General features: G+C 27.6%; 1 protein-coding gene across 1 annotated transcript in view; it reads right to left on the bottom strand.

Moving 5' to 3' along the window:
• Hr4 (nuclear hormone receptor 4) overlaps positions 1-19,805 on the bottom strand; it is a 44,936-nt gene that overhangs the window by 17,586 nt on the left and 7,545 nt on the right. The window lies entirely within an intron of this gene.

The following is a 19,805-nucleotide window of genomic DNA, read 5'->3' as shown; positions in this document are numbered from 1 at the left end:
TAAAAGGATGGTAACAAACTCAATTTTTGCTAACTATAGTATTTCCTATATGTTCCTCCTAGGAATTTCAGGAAAATACATATATAAAATTTCCTATTTCGAAAATATATTGAAATACCAAATCAGTAACTGTTATAACTGTAATATTAGTACAACTACTATTTTATGTGTAGATGTTGTTCACAATTGTGTTTATGGCAACAACATAGATAATAGAAATAAATTCATAGAATTTACCAATAACTGTTATACTGATATTAATTTCTTACTTATAACTGTTATACTAATTTTTTTATGGTGGTGCAATGGTTAGCATACCCGCCTTGCATACACAAGGCCGTGGGTTCGATTCCTGTTTCGACCGAACACAAAAAAGTTTTTCAGCGGTGGATTATCCCACCTCAGTAATGCTGGTGACATTTCTGAGGGTTTCAAAACTTCTCTAAGTGGTTTCACTGCAATGTGGAACGCCGTTCGGACTCGGCTATAAAAAGGAGGTCCCTTGTCATTGATCTTAACATGGAATCGGACAGCACTCAGTGATAAGAGAGAAGTTCACCAATGTGGTATCACAATGGACTGAATAGTCTAAGTGAGCCTGATAGATCGGGCTGCCACCTAACCTAACCATAATATATATAATAGCTGGGTTTCGATCGCCATAAAATTTTGAATTGGTATCGATTTTTTGTTGTGTCTTGTTCTGTATATAACACAAATCCTAATCATGATAGTATGCGCTAACGCTTTAATGTGGCCAGCAAAATATGTGTGACTGTAAAAAATTTGGAGGCTATTTTTTTCTGGTGGAAAATCAAGCTTCTAATTCTATTTAATATTGGTTAATTAAAATTTCTTTGTTAAAAAAAATGCTTGCATAATCCTTTATATTAGGTCAATAATTTTTTAGTGTAGTACTGAAGCTTTCCTCTTGAAATTAAGCATAGATTTTAGACTTTATTTTTATTTTATTTATTTATTTATTCGTTGAATCTCCCTAGCACATTAAGACATATGTCTTATAACTTTGCACTAGAATCATTTTTGTTAAATAGTTCTTAGGGAAAAGCTATAAGAGCGGAAAGCAAATATAGAAATAGTATAAAAAAATTGAAAACTATACAAATAAGTATTAAAATAACAATATTAAACATTTTGAGAACATACAATTTTGATACATAATAAATAATAAAACAAATTAAATGTAGATTTAAATAAATGGAAATATTAAATATTAAAATATTACTGCAATAATATTTAATTATTTTAATTGTTATTTAAATAAAAATTAACTAAATGACGTTTAAATTTTCCAGTGTTGTGGATGGTTTGGATATCATTAGGTACTTGGTTCCAGAGACGTATTGCTCGTATTATAAATTGTCTTTCTGATGTCATTGATCTATGGGGAATCTGACATATGTTTCTGCCTCTGTTAGATCTGCAGAATGTGAGATGATTATAAGTATGTGTAGGTTCCATTGTTACGATAATCTTATGTAGGAATGTAACAGTTCTAAATATCAAATATTTGTCAAATGGCATTTTGAGAACTTGACTATTGTTTGTTGAAACTCGGTCAAATCGTTTCAGGCCAATTTGATAAAGCCATGTAAAAAATTATAATCAAAATAATTCCAATTAAAAAGTTAGGTGAAAATGAAAACGTAGACAATTTTAATTAATTTGTATTGTATAAAAAAAAATAATAAAAAAATAATACAGTTAGGAAAATTATTGAATATTTTTACCAAATACATTTTTAATTTAACGAATTTAAAAAAACAAATTATAATAACACAATTAAAAATTAGGTCGACAATAATTGGTTTTTAGGTTTCATTGGTTTATTAAATTTAAATCCAAAGAAAAATTCAATTATATTTATAATTGGAAAATACATAAGAAACACGTGAATTCTTATAAAATTACAAGAAAATTCAAAAGGTGAAATAATTATTTATAATTATAAAAGTACAAAAAAATAATATAATTAATGAAGAAGAATAATTGAGTTTCGCAATTGCACCAATTCAAAAAAAAACCTATATATTTGAGGGTGAAAAAGAAATTAATTAATTTTTTAATCAAGTGATTGAGAGAAATACAATGTCTACGATGCCATAATGGACAAATGAGTCTGGTGTCTGATACTGTAACCACATAACCGAATAATAATGAATAAAATTAATTTGAAGAAAATTATTAAATGCAATAACGGCTTGAAATCAGCCAACGAACAAAGTATAGCCAAGAAAACAATGAAAATATTCTGTTTGGATCCGGAAGTGGTGGTAATCGGTTTAGAAGAAACGCATTTTACATGGAAATCCCAGCAAAAAAATTGGAAGTTGTTCCACAAACATTTCTTTTAAAGCCCATCCCAGAATCCCCCATCGAGTTTTTTCAACTTCCGATGCAGTCCTTTTGGACAAGTCCACAAACATTTCTTCTAAAGCGCATCGTGGGATCCCCCTATAATTTTTTTCCACTTCCGATGCAGTCCTTTTGGACAAGTGCACAAACATTTCTTCTAAAGCGCGTCTTGGGATCCCCCAATGATTTTTTCTACTTCCGATGCAGTCCTTGTGGACAAGTAATAGAAAGAACGCAATCAGGCTATTTTAAGTGCAAATTTTGTACAATTAAATTTTACAAAAAAAAAAAAAAAATAGAAAACTAATAAAAAAAAAACTAAAAAAAAATAGAAATTAATAATAATTAAAAAAAAGTAAAAAAATAAAAAGAATTTCATCAACGCTGGGATTTGAACCTGTGCCGTTAGACTTTTTCGCTTCCATGGAAGTTGTTTTGAGAAGGTTTTGCAAATTACGAGAATTTTTAATTTTTTTTGTTGATTTTTAATGGAAAAAATATATTTACACGAAAATATATGCCGAAAATAAAATACTAATAAAGAACATCATGAGAAGCAATTAAAATGTTATTCCTTGGTGTCGTATTACGATCATACCATAAACATTTGAATTGACCTTTCGACGCTTTATGTTCAATGGCGTTTGTGGCTGAGTGTGCTAAGGCGTTCTGTTATGGTGCCAACAAACCCAGGTTCAACCCCTGTCGGAGCAAAAAAGTTTTTCAAATTGTAAAAATTAGATAATAGGAAAATAATTGTGTAATAAAACATATGGATGAGAAAAAAAGTGAAATTGGTTGAAAAAAAAAAAATTTTTCGCTTTTTAAATTTCTTCATTCAAATTAACTTCCAGGGCACAACTTCCAAAGCAATGCAAAGGATCCAAAAAGGGAGTACTTCCGTCCTATGACAAGCCCATGTAAAATTCATTGGAGATGATCCAAGTTTGCACTACTTCCGGATCACAGATTGGGGATCCAAACTACTTTTTTGGAAGCTCTTTTTTTGCTGGGAATGTTATCTTTTTAAGCTGTATTGATCGTCGTCAGATGCAAGCTTTTTTACAATTTAAGATTTCATTTTAAAAAAATTAGGCAATAAATATTGTAAATATTCATATATAATATACTTGTTAATTTAAAATTTTTTGTCTTTATTAAGTTTTATTTCAGCTAAAATTACAAAAAAAAAAACAAATAACTTTATTATATCTTACAAAGTGAAAACTAAGTCCATATCTAGAAGAGCGTTTTTAGATGTACATTGAAAGTAAAGAGTAAGAAAGAACTGCTAAAATTGCTAAATTTGCTGGGCAGTCCTCATTACACACATACAAAATATAACCAAAATAATTCCAATTAAAAAGTTGATTGAAGATGAAAAGGTAATCAATAAATTGATACAATTAACTTTTCAATCAAATTAAAAATAAATTCAATTAAGAATTAATTAACTCAATTAATATTTTAATTAATAACAAGTATATACGGCCGTAAGTTCGGCCAGGCCGAATCTTATGTACCCTCCACCATGGATTGCGTAGAAACTTCTACGAAAGACTGTCATCCACTAATTTCAACTCACATGGTTGTTAAATATCATATACTACCACCACGTACCAAATTTCAACCAGATCGGATGAATTTTGCTTATCCAAAAGGCACCGGATGTCAAATCTGGGGATCGGTTTATATGCGGCCTATATATAATTATGGACCGATATCGACCAATTTTTGCATGGGTAGTTGAGGCCATATATTAACATCACGTACCAAATTTCAACTGAATCAGATAAATTTTGGTCTTCCAAGAGGCTCGGTTTATATGGGAGCTATATATTATTATTTACTGGTAGGAACCAATTCCTGCATGGTTGCTCTGGATGTCAAATCTGGGGATCGGTTTATATGGGGCCTATATATAATTATGGACCGATATCGACCAATTTTTGCATGGGTAGTTGAGGCCATATATTAACATTACGTACCAAATTTCAACTGAATCAGATAAATTTTGGTCTTCCAAGAGGCTCGGTTTATATGGGAGCTATATATTATTATTTACTGGTAGGAACCAATTCCTGCATGGTTGTTGGATACCCTATACTAACATCACGTACCAAATTTCAACTGAATCAGATAAATTTTGGTCTTCCAAGAGGCTCCGGAGGTCAAATCTGGTGATCGGTTTATATGGGGGCTATATATAATTACACCCAAAGAAAAAATACTTTCCTCCGGAACGAAATTTTAGACAAACGAAATTCGCCTTTTTTACTAAACTTTTTCTTTTAGATCAAATAAATCTGAATATACGATAAGCGAGTCAACGATTGCCTCTAAAATTTTTTATTTGCATTTAAAGTAAATTTGTTAGCGTCAAAAGAAAACTTTGCTTGTCTAAAATTTCGTTCCTCAGAAAAGAAAACTCTTCTTTCAGTGTATGTACCGATAAGGACCAATTTTTGCATGGTTGTTAGAGACCATATACTAACACCATGTACTAAATTTCAGCCGGATCGGATGAAATTTGCTTCTCTTAGAGGCTCCGCAAGCCAAATCGGGGGATCGGTTTATATGGGGGCTATATATAATTATGGACCAATGTGGACCAATTTTTGCATGGTGTTTAGAGACCATATACTAACACCATGTACCAAATTTCAGCCGGATCGGATGAAATTTGCTTCTCTTAGAGGCCTCGCAAGTCAAATTTGGGGGTCCGTTTATATGGGGGCTATACGTAAAATTGGACCGATATGGCCCATTTGCAATACCATCCGACCTACATCAATAACGACTACTTGTGCCAAGTTTCAAGTCGATAGCTTGTTTCGTTCGGAAGTTAGCGTGATTTCAACAGACGGACGGACGGACGCACATGCTCAGATCGACTCAGAATTTCACCACGACCCAGAATATATATACTTTATGGGGTCTTAGATCAATATTTCGATGTGTTACAAACGGAATGACAAAGTTAATATACCCCCCATCCTATGGTGGAGGGTATAAAAACAATATCTCCAAATGAAAAACCTATTGAAAACTTTATTCGGAAATAATTAGTTTTAGTTCATTAAATTTTGATTCAAATCTAAAGAATAAGCCAACTATAATTATTATTGGAAAACTCACAAGAAAGTATTAACCCTCTAATGCCCACACTGGGTCAAACACACCTTAACACAACAAAAATGTGTAAAATACACACAAAGAAAATTTCATTAAAATTGAGCCAACGAAAATGTTTCATTAATATAACGAAACATTTGCATTAATACTATGAAAATATTCGTTAAGCGTACGAAACGTTACGTTAATTAACAGAAAATTCGTTATAATAACGAAAATGTTCGTTGTATTAACGAATTTGTTTCATTGGCTCACTTTTAATGACATATTTCGTTAATATAACGAAACTTTTTCTACCAGTGTAAAAAGAAAACTTAGGTAAAACTGTTCATGAGGCTTTGCAGCATATACTGAATTTTATCATATAAATTGTTCTTTTTTAGTTTTCTTGCTTTTGTATCGTTAACATTGAATATTTAATCAGCTGGCAAAAAAACAGAAGCGAAAAACTAAAAATAACGGGATATCTCAAAAACTGTTCCATAATTTTTTTACATTTTTTCGAATTCAGCAGATCAAAATACATAAGAAAAGTCACCTCCATCAAGTGTACATTTTCAGTGTAAACTAGAGTTATTAAAGAAAAGTAACCGTGAAAATGGATATTTGAGCCCGATAATGTCAACTTAATATCGGCCTCGTTTCGTTATTGAAGAAATTTCTATTACAAACATTAATTAGATCCATTAATTTTGTAATTGATTCTGATTCATATTCATTATTTAAACAATTATTATCTATTTTTTTTAACAAATAGCAATATTTTTAGGTAACAAATATTACATATTTCAAACATTTTCTAATATGGATAATTTAGCTATAAAAATTCTTGAAGATCCCAAATTTAATAAATGCCTTTTAATATGATAACGTCACCATCCAAATAAACATTTACAAAAAAAATTATGAAATAATGTATACTTTATACTTTCATGTATTACTATACATATGGTCCTGAAAATCGATGTGATGAAATATAAATATGTTAAAATTATTCAAATATTTTGCCAATGGTTAAAAGTGCCTGTCAAGTATAAAATTAATTACATGAGTGAAATGTGATGGGTTCAATAACTCTTAAGTGAATTTATCATATGGCAAACAATTACATCAAGTTGGAGATAAGAAAAATAATATCCAAAATTGATATGTTAATGTATAGTGCAAATTAATCTATAAAACGATCAGAAACTCTAGATGACATATACCGTTTGGTATACTTGAAACTGTTCATCAAAAAAATTTTTTTTGAATTGGTTATCGATAAGGAATCACTATGGGGAAAGCGTCTACTGCCACAAAAAAATAATCCATAATACCCCACATATATTTGGCATAGGCTAGTTTAGCCCATCTTCATTCTATTAGCCAAATGAATAAAATATTATTTGCTAAATGTTTTATTTATATTTGTTGTTCTACATTTGTGCCTAAACTGTTTTTTTTTATACCCTCCATCATAGGATGGGGGTATATTAACTTTGTCATTCCGTTTGTAACACATCGAAATATTACTCTAAGACCCCATAAAGTATATATATTCTGGGTCGTGGTGAAATTCTGAGTCGATCTAAGCATGTCCGTCCGTCCGTCCGTCCGTCTGTTGAAATCACTCTAACTTCCGAACGAAACAAGCTATCGACTTGAAACTTGGCACAAGTAGTTGTTATCGATGTAGGTCGGATGGTATTGAAAATGGGCCATATCGGTCCACTTTTACGTATAGCCCCCATATAAAGGGACCCTCAGATTTGGCTTGTGGAGCCTCTAACAGAAGCATATTTCATCCGATCCGGCTGAAATTTGGTACATGGTGTTGGTATATGGTCTCTAACAACCATCCAAAAATTGGTTCACATCAGTCCATAATTATATATAGCCCCCATATAAACCGATCCCCAGATTTGGCTTGCGGAGCCTAAAAGAGAAGCAAAATTCATCCGATCCGGCTGAAATTTGGTACATGGTGTTGGTATATGGTCTCTAACAACCATGCAAAAATTGGTTCCCATCGGTCCATAATTATATATAGCCCCCATATAAACCGATACCCAGATTTGGCTAGTGGAGCCTCTAAGAGAAGCATATTTCATCCGATCCGGCTGAAATTTGGTACACGGTGTTTGTATATGGTCTCTAACAATCATGCAAAAATTGGTCCACATTGGTCCATAATTGTATATAGCCCCCATATAAACCGATACCCAGATTTTGGCTTGCGGAGCCTCAAAGAAAAGCAAATTTCATCCGATCCGGCTGAAATTTGGTACATGATGTTGGTATATGGTCTCTAATAACCGTGCAAAAATTGGTCCACATCGGTTCATAATTATATATAGCCCCTATATAAACCGATCCCCAGATTTGGCTTGCGGAGCCTCAAAGAGAAGCAAATTTTATCCGATCCGCCTGAAATTTGGTACATGATATTGGTATATGGTCTCTAACAACCGTGCAAAAATTGGTCCACATCGGTTCATAATTATATATAGCCCCCATATAAACCGATCCCCAGATTTGGCTTGCGAAGTCTCCAAGAGAAGCAAATTTCATCCAATCCGGTTGTAATTTGGAACATGGTCCATATCGGTCCATAATTATATATAGCCCCCATATAAAACGTTCTCCAGATTTGACCTCCGGAGCCTCTTGGAGGAGCAAAATTCATCCGATCCGGTTCAAAGTAGGAACGTGGTGTTAGTATATGGTCGCTAACAACCATACCAAAATTGGTCCAATCACACAAAAATTGGTCCATATCGGTTCATAATCATGGTTGCCACTAGAGCCAAAAATAATCTACCAAAATTTTATTTTTATAGAAAATGTTGTCAAAATTTTATTTCTAGAGAAAATTTTGTTAAAATTTTATTCGGTTCATAATAAAATTTTCATCATTGTCAAAATTTTATTTCTTTAGAAAATTTTGTCAAAATTTTATTTCTATAGACAATTTTGTTCAAATTTTATTCGGTTCATAATCATAGTTGCCACTCGAGCCAAAAATAATCGACCACGATTTTATTTCTATAGAAAATTTTGTCAAAAGTTTATTTCTATAGAAAATTTTGTTAAAATTTTATTTCTGTAGAAATTTTTGTCAAAATTTTTTTTCTATAGAAAATTTTGTCAAAATTTTTATTTCTTTAGATAATTTTGTGAAAATTTTATTTCCATAGAAAATTTTTTAATATTTTCTTTCTGTAGAAAATTTTGTCAAAATTTTATGTCTACTTTGTCAAACTGAATTATATACGTATTGGATCGATCTTTTTTGATTTAATATATACCACGTATGGACTTACATACAATTTAGAAGATGGTGTTAGGAGGTTTTAAGATACCTTGCCATCGGCAAGCGTTACCGCAACTTAAGTAATTCGATTGTGGATGGCCGTGTTTAGAAGAAGTTTCTACGCAATCCATGATGGAGGGTACATAAGCTTCGGCCTGGCCGAACTTACGGCCGTATATACTTGTTTATTATTTATTCTGGTTTTTGTATAGCCGTTTATTCTATTAGTTTTGCTTCCTTCAGCTAATTTATTATGCAAAAAGATTTCACTCATTGTCAAGGTTTTTCACGTCGTCATTTATGGTGTTATGGTGAGTGATTTGTTTGTTGTGTTTTTATCATAAAATTAATGTTGGTGAATTTTATTAATGATATAGTATAGTTTTTAGTATGAACACGCAAATATTTTGATCAAATTGTTGAGCGTATTATATGTGTTAAAATTAAATAGTTTCGGAAAACTAATTTGGCTATATAGACTTAAAAGCATTAAATATTTTAATTTATAGTAACAAGAGTTTGAATAGAAAGAATATACGTAAAAAACTTAACGGTGTGTTCTACTAATAAAGAAATGTTGAGCGATTTGACATGTTTTGCAATAGGTATAAAATTTTAAATATTTAAATGATTATATTGAATTGATTGAATTTATTTTTAAATAATTAAAAAATTCAACATTTTCAATTATTTTTTTTAAATGACTTATTTTTTTAAATTTAATTAAAATCTTAATTAAGTTAGCTAATTTTTTAATTGATGTACTTTTAACTTTCCACCAACTTTTTAATTGGAATTATTTTGGTTATTTTTTTCCTATGTATTTTTGTTTCAAATCAAAAGAAAAAAAAATGAAAAAAAGTATATGTATTTATTAGTTATTAAATGCATTCCAAACCAATGGATCCAATAAAAGTAACGTATATTTACAATTAATTAAAAATCTTTAGCTATACAAATAAAACGCAATTTCATTTAATTAATTTTTTAATTGACGATGTTTTCAATTTTCATCAAATTTTTAATTGGAATTATATTGGTTATTTTTTTCCGTGTATTTTTTGTTTCAAATCAAAGGGAAAAAATGACAAACCACACATATTTATTAATTATTAAATGCATTTACTGAAAACCAATAAGTCCAATAAAAATAACGGATATTTAGAATTTACACACAAAAAAATTTTTTTTGATTCAATCACGAAATTAATTGATCCAATTAATTTTTTAATTGAAATGTCTTCAATCACGAAAATGATAGTATCAATCACAGTTTTAATTGGGCATAGAAAAAATTCTTGATTAAAAAATTAATTGATTTCATTGCCAAATTTCAATTAATTTTTTAATTGATTCAATTAAAAATTTAATTGATGTTGATTGCAAAACTCAATTAATGTATTAATTAAAAAAAGGCAATTTCAATTACATTCTGAATTGGCTTAGAATTTTTATTTGGATTAACAATTGATTGTTTGAAAAAAATTGTAATTAAAAATTTAAAAAAAATGTTCATCATCATCATAAACTGACTTAGTCTTCCGAATTTGATTAAAAGTTAATTGTAGCAATTAACTTTTTAATTAAAAATTTTAAAATATTCAATCATTGAATTAATTAACTTAATGTTTCTATCTTGATTAAAAAGTTAATTGTACCAATTAATTTATTAATTGAAAAAAATTTCAACTTCAATTAACTTTTTAATTGGAAATATTTTGGTGTTATTTTTTTCTGTGTATAATTAAAAATCAAAAAAAAACGTAATTTATTTTAATTAAATATACTTAATTCAATAAATTGTAATGAAATCTCATTTGATAACTTTAATTATTTCCATCCCTTTTTTTATTAAATTCAATATTAAAACGTAAATGATTTTTATTTAATTTACACCGAAACAGTGAACCCACAAGGAAGAACAATTTTTGTTAATTTTAGAAAATTTCGATTATTTTTAGAAAATTTTAACTAAACAATATTACAAACGTTGACATCACACCGATATCACAAAAATAAGTAAATATTATGCTACAAATTCAAGACAATTTAATAGATGTCTTTATTTATTTATTTAACTCATTTTACAACCAAGCCGAAATGGCCATATACGGTTACAGGGATACTCAAAATAAAAAATTACATTAAATTTACTTAAAAAAAATTATAAAAATAATTAGGACTACAATCAAGGACTGCAAAAACTTGACATATAATTATACCTTAATACTAAGTATATATCTTACTACTATATGTAGACTACGTTACAAAAACAAATTGATATAGAAATATAAAAATTTAAGAATTGATTACTACTCTCAAATGCCTACTAACGAAATTCAAGATGGGCGTATTATTGGTAAAATTTACAAATTTTAAGAAATTCTGAACTAGTTTGTGGGAGACACGAATTTAGTTAATCTTGATGCTTCATTTGTGTATAATTTTTTTCTCCATTAATAAATAACTTTTTTTAATAAAATAAAATTGTACTTATAAATAATATTTTTTTATATATACTACATATATACATATTTTTTATTTATGATAATTCAAATAATATGCATTTACACACATGTATATAAATTCTTTTGATCTACCTCTTCTCTAAATTCCATTCAATTTTCTTGATTAGATGCTAAAAATAATTATGTTATGTGCTTTGCTAAAAATGTTTTATTTGTCTTTTAGCTGCACATTTTATTATCACATTTTTTCGTTTTGTTTGTGTATGACTTTCATAGCCAATATGCATCGAATTGGTGTAGGTCGTCAAGCAATAATTGTTGTTGGTATGATTTTGAATTTGCCAACGGAATAAAATGCAGAAATATACAAAAAACAATTTTCAACAATATTTGATGAGAGCGATATGTTAGAAAAAAAAATATGACGATTTGTCGAGAGAGGTCGTGAGTTGCCATAATTCAATGAAGACAAAAAATAGGATTTTGAAGTTTATGCAAGGATAATAAAATTTAAACTATAATAAAATAAAATTGATCTAAATTAAATTAAATTAAAATAAATATAATAAATTAATAAATAAAAAAATTAAATTAAATTAAATTAAATTAAATTAAATTAAATTAAATTAAATTAAATTAAATTAAATTAAATTAAATTAAATTACATTAAATTAAATTAAATTAAATTAAATTAAATTAAATTAAATTAAATTAAATTAAATTAAATTAAATTAAATTAAATTAAATTAAATTAAATTAAATTAAATTAAATTAAATTAAATAAAATTAAATTAAATTAAATTAAATTAAATTAAATTAAATTAAATTAAATTAAATTAAATTAAATTAAATTAAATTAAATTAAATTAAATTAAATTAAATTAAATTAAATTAAATTAAATTAAATTAAATTAAATTAAATTAAATTAAATTAAATTAAATTAAATTAAATTAAATTAAATTAAATTAAATTAAATTAAATTAAATTAAATTAAATTAAATTAAATTAAATTAAATTAAAATAAATTAAATTAAATCAACTAAAATAAATCTATCTACTTCTGATTGTTTAAATTTTAAATAAAACCCTTTATATTTTTAATTTAAGTTTTAATAAATAAATTTAATTAATTTATTTTATTTTGTTGATGTATTTCCAAAAAATATATTTTGACAAAGTTGAACTAACTTAATTCAATAAATCAGTTCTCCCTATCAAAAAGCAAAAAGTACCCCTGTTTGCATGATATAAACGCTACCTTTTCGCGATGGCGACAAGAAATATTTTTTTTTATTTTTAACTCACTGGGATTCATCTACATCCGCAGGTTTACCCACATCCATATATTATTTATACATTTGGCAACCCCGTTAAGCACATGGGAAACAGCTCTGTGTATATTTTTTTGCACTCTGAATGCAAACACATTTGGCAAATGCAAACAGTATTAAATTGGCAGAGCACGTGATGAGATGCGTTAGCAAGCGGATGAATTTCATTTCGTTTGTCTATGGATGCCGGTAAAGTAAAAAGAAATGAAAAGAAAAAAGATGTTTATAATAATAAAGCTAATGATGACAATAATCTTTATATAAACATTGCCTTATATTTTTGTCGTCGTGAAGATGTAATTATGTTAACAACAATGGCTTAAAACAAAACACAGATTCTTAATCTTTATATAAATATCAAAAAGTAATAAAAACGAAAAACAGCAATTCAAAGACATGAGAGGCAACGAAGGCAACAACTGTATCCAACAATACGAGCGGCTGGTTGGTTTCTGGTTATTTTTTCGTTTGGTCTCTAGGTACCCATTCAACGTTGTCGTCGTCGTCAGTTATTTGTAAAGTTTATTAACCTTTTACACATTACATACTTCTTATCGGTCATAGGTATACACCAAAAAATATAAACGCACACAATCTCGCATAGACTAATAGTTGTAGATATGTATGTGCGTAAGTGAGCACCCGTCATAAACATAACTGTTGTTTGACTATGAAAATGTGTGTTGTGAATAGAAACCCACCACTCTATACACACTCAATCAAGCCAAAACTAAAATGATTATGTAAATAGAAAGAATCAACGAACCCCCCATCCACCAGAAAAAATACAACAAATATATAACATAACACTATTTAATATAGCAACAGTAACAAAGTTGTTGAATAGGAAACAAGAACAACAAAAATTTAGTGGCTGTAGTCATCGTAACATTAGCTGATGACGGTATATCCTAACAAAGGCAATAATAAAATATGTTTCTTGGACCTATTAGCAAGCTTATCTTCTGGAGAGAGTTCTAATGGGGAAGAGCGGAGTAGTAACTAATGTGTAAAGAAATTTTTGGGAAGAAACTAGGCTTAAATTTGATAAGCACGTCTTGGTAGCCATATGAAGGCGACAAGGTGATAATACATAGAAAAATTGATCACGAGTAGCTACTATAAAGCTATATAATATTTTGATATATCATGATATACAAGATTCATAATGGATTGTATAAAGTTTGCAGCTTCCAAACCTTGCGATAAATAATTTATAAATTTCAATAATAAGAGTAGAAGAGAGAATAAGAATTGTTTGCTTATTTTCCATTTAAACCCTATGGATTCTGTGTAAGAGCTTCAGTTTGCATTAGTTTTTAATTTAATGTAAAAATTACTTATTTAAATAAACAAATACTTTACACCACTAATTTTATTTATTAGTGTTTTCCCCCACGAACATCCCATGAGGATGAAGAGGCATCCCGTCCTAACTGGTTGCAACGCAACTCTATTTACTAATTAATATAATTTAATTTACTATAATGTAACTAAACCCAATGAAGAAATTTACATTAAATTTAAACAATGACCGAACAGGTTGATACTTAAGCTTTAAGGTTTGTTTGTGTTTTTGTCTATATTGTTAATGTAAGTGAAAAGGAGAATTCAATGTAAATGAATGTAGTTATGTTTTGCTTATGATATATTTGTTTTATGTTAAATATTTTGGTAGGTCGTCTTGAAAATGCATTACTTATTAAGGCGAAATATCGACAAATAAAGAAAAACAAATAACAACATACAGACCTCGAGCTTGATAAATCATTTCATTATATTTTTATAGTTTACTTTAAATAAGGCAAGTTTTTATTTAATTTATGTAATTTAATAAAATTTAAATGAAATTAAATAATTCAATAGGAAAAACATCATTAAAATATATTAAATTTAGTATCCAGATCTACACTAAAGACTTGAAAATTCGAATTAGCCAGCGATGAAACATGCAAATAGTCGGGCTTGAGTAGATTGTTATCTGAAATATTCTTTTCAATAATTTAATAGTATTAATTCCCTTAATCTTCTTGTCCAAAAATCTCGAATAAATATTGTAATAATTTGTTCATTAAACCAGCCTGCACTGATATCAGGGTAACATAAGAAAGTCAAATTTAAATTTAAACTAGCACAGCTAAATATTCTTTGAGTATCAAGCAATCATAAGTAATTTCTTTTTAGGTACTTTTTTTGTATTAAACTGTCAATTTGTCAAAATTGTTTCCCTATTCATACATAACACCTACATACATTGTCAGTCATTAAGGCCAGGCATGTGAGCATGTCAAAATAGACATAACAAAATATAAAAATATTTAAAATTAATTTGACATACTTTTCTCGAAAATATGACGGGACTATAAACTTTCGAATTTCTGGTGACAATTGAGCAAAAAGTATTTGAAAGAATAGAAATTTTGAAAATATAAAAAAAAGTGATCAAAATGAGACGTTCCATATATAAGACGTTAATTTACGATATTTGAAACACAACATTATAAGAAATAATTCTAAATAAATTCTTTATCATTCAATATAATTCTAAATAAATTTCAGCCAATAAAATTTAGTCAATGACATTTTTCATTGATATAACGAGGAACTTCAATTAAAATAATAGTAAAGTTCGTTAGTAGTACCATATGTTTCGTTGTTTAGCAGAAAATTCGTAATGGTAATGAAAAGTTTCGTTATATTTACATATTGTTTTCGTTGACTTAATTTTAATGGCACATTTCGCTAAAGTAATGAAGTTTTTTCTACCATTGTAAAACAACTCACCTAAATTTATCCAAATTACCAAATATACCAATAATACCAAACGTTCATGAAAATTGTCTATGTTTTTAAGGTGTGCGGTTTCGGAGTGCCCAAAATTGAGAGGTTTCACTGTATAGGGTTTTACGTGTCATTATAAACCGGACATTGACAATACTTTATGGCTACAATTTTGTATTTTATTGCTTAATGTCGATCAAGAGAAAGATCCCTAAACTTTTTTTCATGTAAAATTTTCATATTTGAAAATTTTAAATGAAACAAACCACAGAATATTATGGAGATCTCGTAAAAATAAACGAATTTTAAAATTGAGAATAACAGCAGTAGTAATTTGGTGTGAATAAGTATCTCTTTATGTTAGCTTATTACACAGGCACACACACTGTGTTTGAAAGAGTGGCAGGGGGTGGAGGCTTACTTCTTTTCATCGGCCATTTGTTTGTTAGAGTTTTAAATGCTCATTTTGCCTGTGTGTATAGAGATTCTCATTTAGAGCTTCTCTCTGTGTTATTGTTGTTGTTACTTTTCGATATATTTAATAGCTCACAAGAGTGCGTGAGTGTTCTCTGTGTGGGTTTATATGAGATAGAGCATATACACACACATCTATCCAACAAGCTAGTTGAATAAATAACAAAAACTATTTGACCCATTTTCATTATCAAATATAAGATTAATTCTAAACAATAAAATATCAGAAACAATAACAACATCGAAATGGCGTTGACTACTGCTGCTGCAACAACAAGAATAATACCCGCAAGAACGGCAACAACATCACACTATTACTCTATTCTAATGCTTGAAATATATTCGTGTATAAAAGTATAAAAAGTTTGAGTTTTTTTCCTATAGACTTGCTTAGATATAAAGCCCTCTCACTACCCCACCTCAATGGTCTATGAATGCAGGCAGTCGAAGTCATCGTCATCATCGTTGTAGAGATAGTGAGTGTGTGGGGCAGCAGTCAATTTTAAATGCCACATGTTGTGATATCTAAGCAATATGTTCTTGTTGTTGTTCTAATATGTTGATAGTACGAGTGTTAATGGTAAATGGTGTAATAATGCATGTTGGCTTTTTTTATAAAATGCGTGAGTGTGGTGACTTATTATTTTTATAGTTATAAATTATTTTTTTTATATATTTTAATAATAACAAGTAGAGGTCTTTGGAAAATTTAAGATAAGCATAGGGTTTATAGTAGTCTTGGGGTATATATACATTTGGAAAAATCTTAGGTATTATATGGAGATGATTGTATGTATATATTTTACCACTATTACAAGAAAGAAGTGAAGATTGAAAACATTTGAAAAATAAAAAAGAAAGCTTATTTTGTTGCATAACATACAAATGTGGAGCAATTACGTTGTGAATGTTGCCTTTGTTGTTGTTCAACTTGTGATAAGGCAAAAGTTCAATGTTCTTCGTTTTATATTTGATATGTTTTTTTTTTGTTATTCTCAATCGTTATTGGTAATTAGAATTAGTTTTGATTTAATTAAATGGGCATAGTTTTAAAAAACTTGAAATACACAAGGTATTTCAAATTTTTGGAAATTACATCTATTTAACATAAATTAAATTAAAAAATTAACCCAAATGAAAATAGTTTTGTTTTAATTAGACGTTCATAGAAATAGTGTATTTAAAATGTTTGAAAATTACACTGAAAAAAAAACTGTTTAGCAAATATGAAAGATTATGAAATCTAAATTTTAGAATACACACAATTTACACAATATTGGGAACATATTTCCTTAAAATAAATAAATTTTAATTGCAAAAAATAATCCTAATCAATGCTTTAAAATTTTTCTTCTTTAAATTTAGGACGTGAATCTTTAAAATCTGTTTAATGTCGTATGTCTTTGCAGTAAGGCAAATTTTCCTTAAAGTAGAGGAAATATTTTTGATTTAAAGAAATAGAATTTAACTGAGATATTGAATCTTTAGAATAAAGATAAAATATCTTCAAAAATAGGCTAATACTTTTTTTGAAGATAAAATATAAATATCTAAATATCTAAAATATCTTCAAAAATAGGCTAATACTTTTTTTGGGGGATTTTGCAGTTTAGGTTAGTTTTTTTTGAAATTAAGAAAATATTTTTTACTTTGAACAAAGATTTTGACCTTCCTTTAAGGATTTTGGTATTGATTCCGAGCCAAAGATGCGGCTTCCTTAAAATAAGGACATTTTTTACGGACCTCCCTGGATTTAAATCTAGGATCGATAAAATTTGAATTGGATACAGATCTCATTCATCGAATTTTTATTCTCTGTTTGCGATATATTAATAAAGGTATTTATGTACAAACAAATTCCAGTTTCAAAATCCAAATTATGCCAAGTACTTCAAAGTAAGAACTGTTTTCTTAATGCTAAAAAAAGAACTTTAAACCAAAGATGCAAATCCTTAAAATAAGTCTTAGCCTATATTTGAAGCGTTTTTATGTTAAATTTAAAAATTCAATATGTCAGTTGAGTTAAAGACGATTTCTTTAAATTAAAAATGTTTTTCTTTATTTTAAGGAACATTTTCCTTACTTCAAAGATCTACAAATTCAACAGAGGGACGCAAAATTTCAAGATTTGTGTCCTAAATTTAATGAATTTAGGACACAAATCTAAGGACAAAAATAAAGAATTTTGTCCTTAGCATTGCGTAAATTTCGAGTCCTAAAATTTAAGTTGCATAATCTTCCATATTAGGTCAATATTTTTTTCAGTGAAGTATCGGTAATAACGTGGATTTTTTAACTGGCGTTTATTTATACACGAATGGCTTTGTTAATATATCGATAAATGAGATCTGTATTCCAATTTTAAGTGCATAAGGCCTAAATTTATGTACTTAATATCCTTATTTTAAGGAACCCATAACTTTGGCTCGGAAACAAAATCAAAATCCTTATAGAAAAGGTCTTTGGATTCTAGTAAATTTGTTTTTAATTTATATTTATTTAAATAAATTAAAATGGTGTAGTTTTGCAGAAAATTTCTTAAATTTAAAACCAATGAAGCTCCCTTTTGTTTTTGAAGATGCATTTGTATGGGTAACTTAATTGGCTGGGGATAAACCAGGTTTTATTTCTATAGAAAATTTTGTCAAAATTTAATTTCTATGGAAAATTTTGTCAAAATTTTATTTTTATAGAAAATTTTTGCAAAATTTATTTCTATAGAAAATTTTTGCAAAATTTATTTCTATAGAAAATTTTTGCAAAATTTTATTTTTATAGAAAATTTTGTCAAAATTTTATTTTTATAGAAAATTTTGTCAAAATTTTATTTTTATAGAAAATTTTGTCAAATTTTATTTCTATAGAAAATTTTTGCAAAATTTTATTTTTATAGAAAATTTTGTCAAAGTTTATTGCTATAGAAAATTTTTGCAAAATTTTATGTTTATAGAAAATTTTGTCAAAATTTTATTTATATAGAAAATGTTGTCAAAATTTTATTTATATAGAAAATTTTATCAAAATTTTTTGTTTATAGAAAATTTTGTCAAAATTTTATGTTTATAGAAAATTTTATCAAAATTTTTTGTTTATAGAAAATTTTGTTAAAATTTTATTTTTATAGAAAATTTTTGCAAAATTTATTTCTATAGAAAATTTTTGCAAAATTTTATTTTTATAGAACATTTTGTCAAAGTTTATTTCTATAGAAAAATTTTATCTCTATAGAAAATTTTATCAATTTTTTTTTCTATAGAAATTTTTATCAAAAATTTCATGTTTTTAGAAAGTTTTGTCAGTTTGTTTTATTTATATAGAAAATTTTGTTAAAATTTTATTTATACAGAAAATGTTGTCAAAAATATATAGAAAATGTTATCAAAATTTTTTGTTTATAGAAAATTTTGTCAAAATTTTATGTTTATAGAAATTGTTGTCAAAATTTTATGTTTATAGAAAATTTTGTCAAAATTTTATTTCTATTGGAAATTTTATCAAAATTTTATTTATATAGAAAATGTTTCAAAATTTTATTTATATAGAAAATTTGTAAAGTACCTCTTGGTTGGAGAGGAATATTTTGCAAAATCTACCATTTTTGGTAGAATTCTACTAATAGTGGCAAGCGTGTATGTGACATTATTATTCATTCCAATCGAACCAAAGTGACAACGCTGATGTGATGGCATAATAAATTTAGGCTGAATAAGTTTCGAAAAATGCCAAAAAGTCCCCAAAAATATTGAAATTCCACAAAAATATTGAAATTTCCCATTCACGGAAAAAATTACCAATTTAAACAAGTTTTTTGTTTTAAATTCAAAATTTAATTGAATTTAAAACAATTTTCAATTAAAATGTCCATTGATCCCATTAATTTTTAATTTCTCTCAAAATCCTGAAGGTTTGGGAAAAAGGAATATCCACAAATTGGTACTATTTGC

Source organism: Haematobia irritans, chromosome 3 (genome assembly GCF_050003625.1).
Source record: "Haematobia irritans isolate KBUSLIRL chromosome 3, ASM5000362v1, whole genome shotgun sequence".
In the NCBI taxonomy this organism is placed as follows: Eukaryota; Metazoa; Arthropoda; class Insecta; order Diptera; family Muscidae; genus Haematobia; species Haematobia irritans.
Note: the sequence above shows the minus strand (reverse complement) of the source record. Positions and strands in the feature narration are given on the sequence as shown.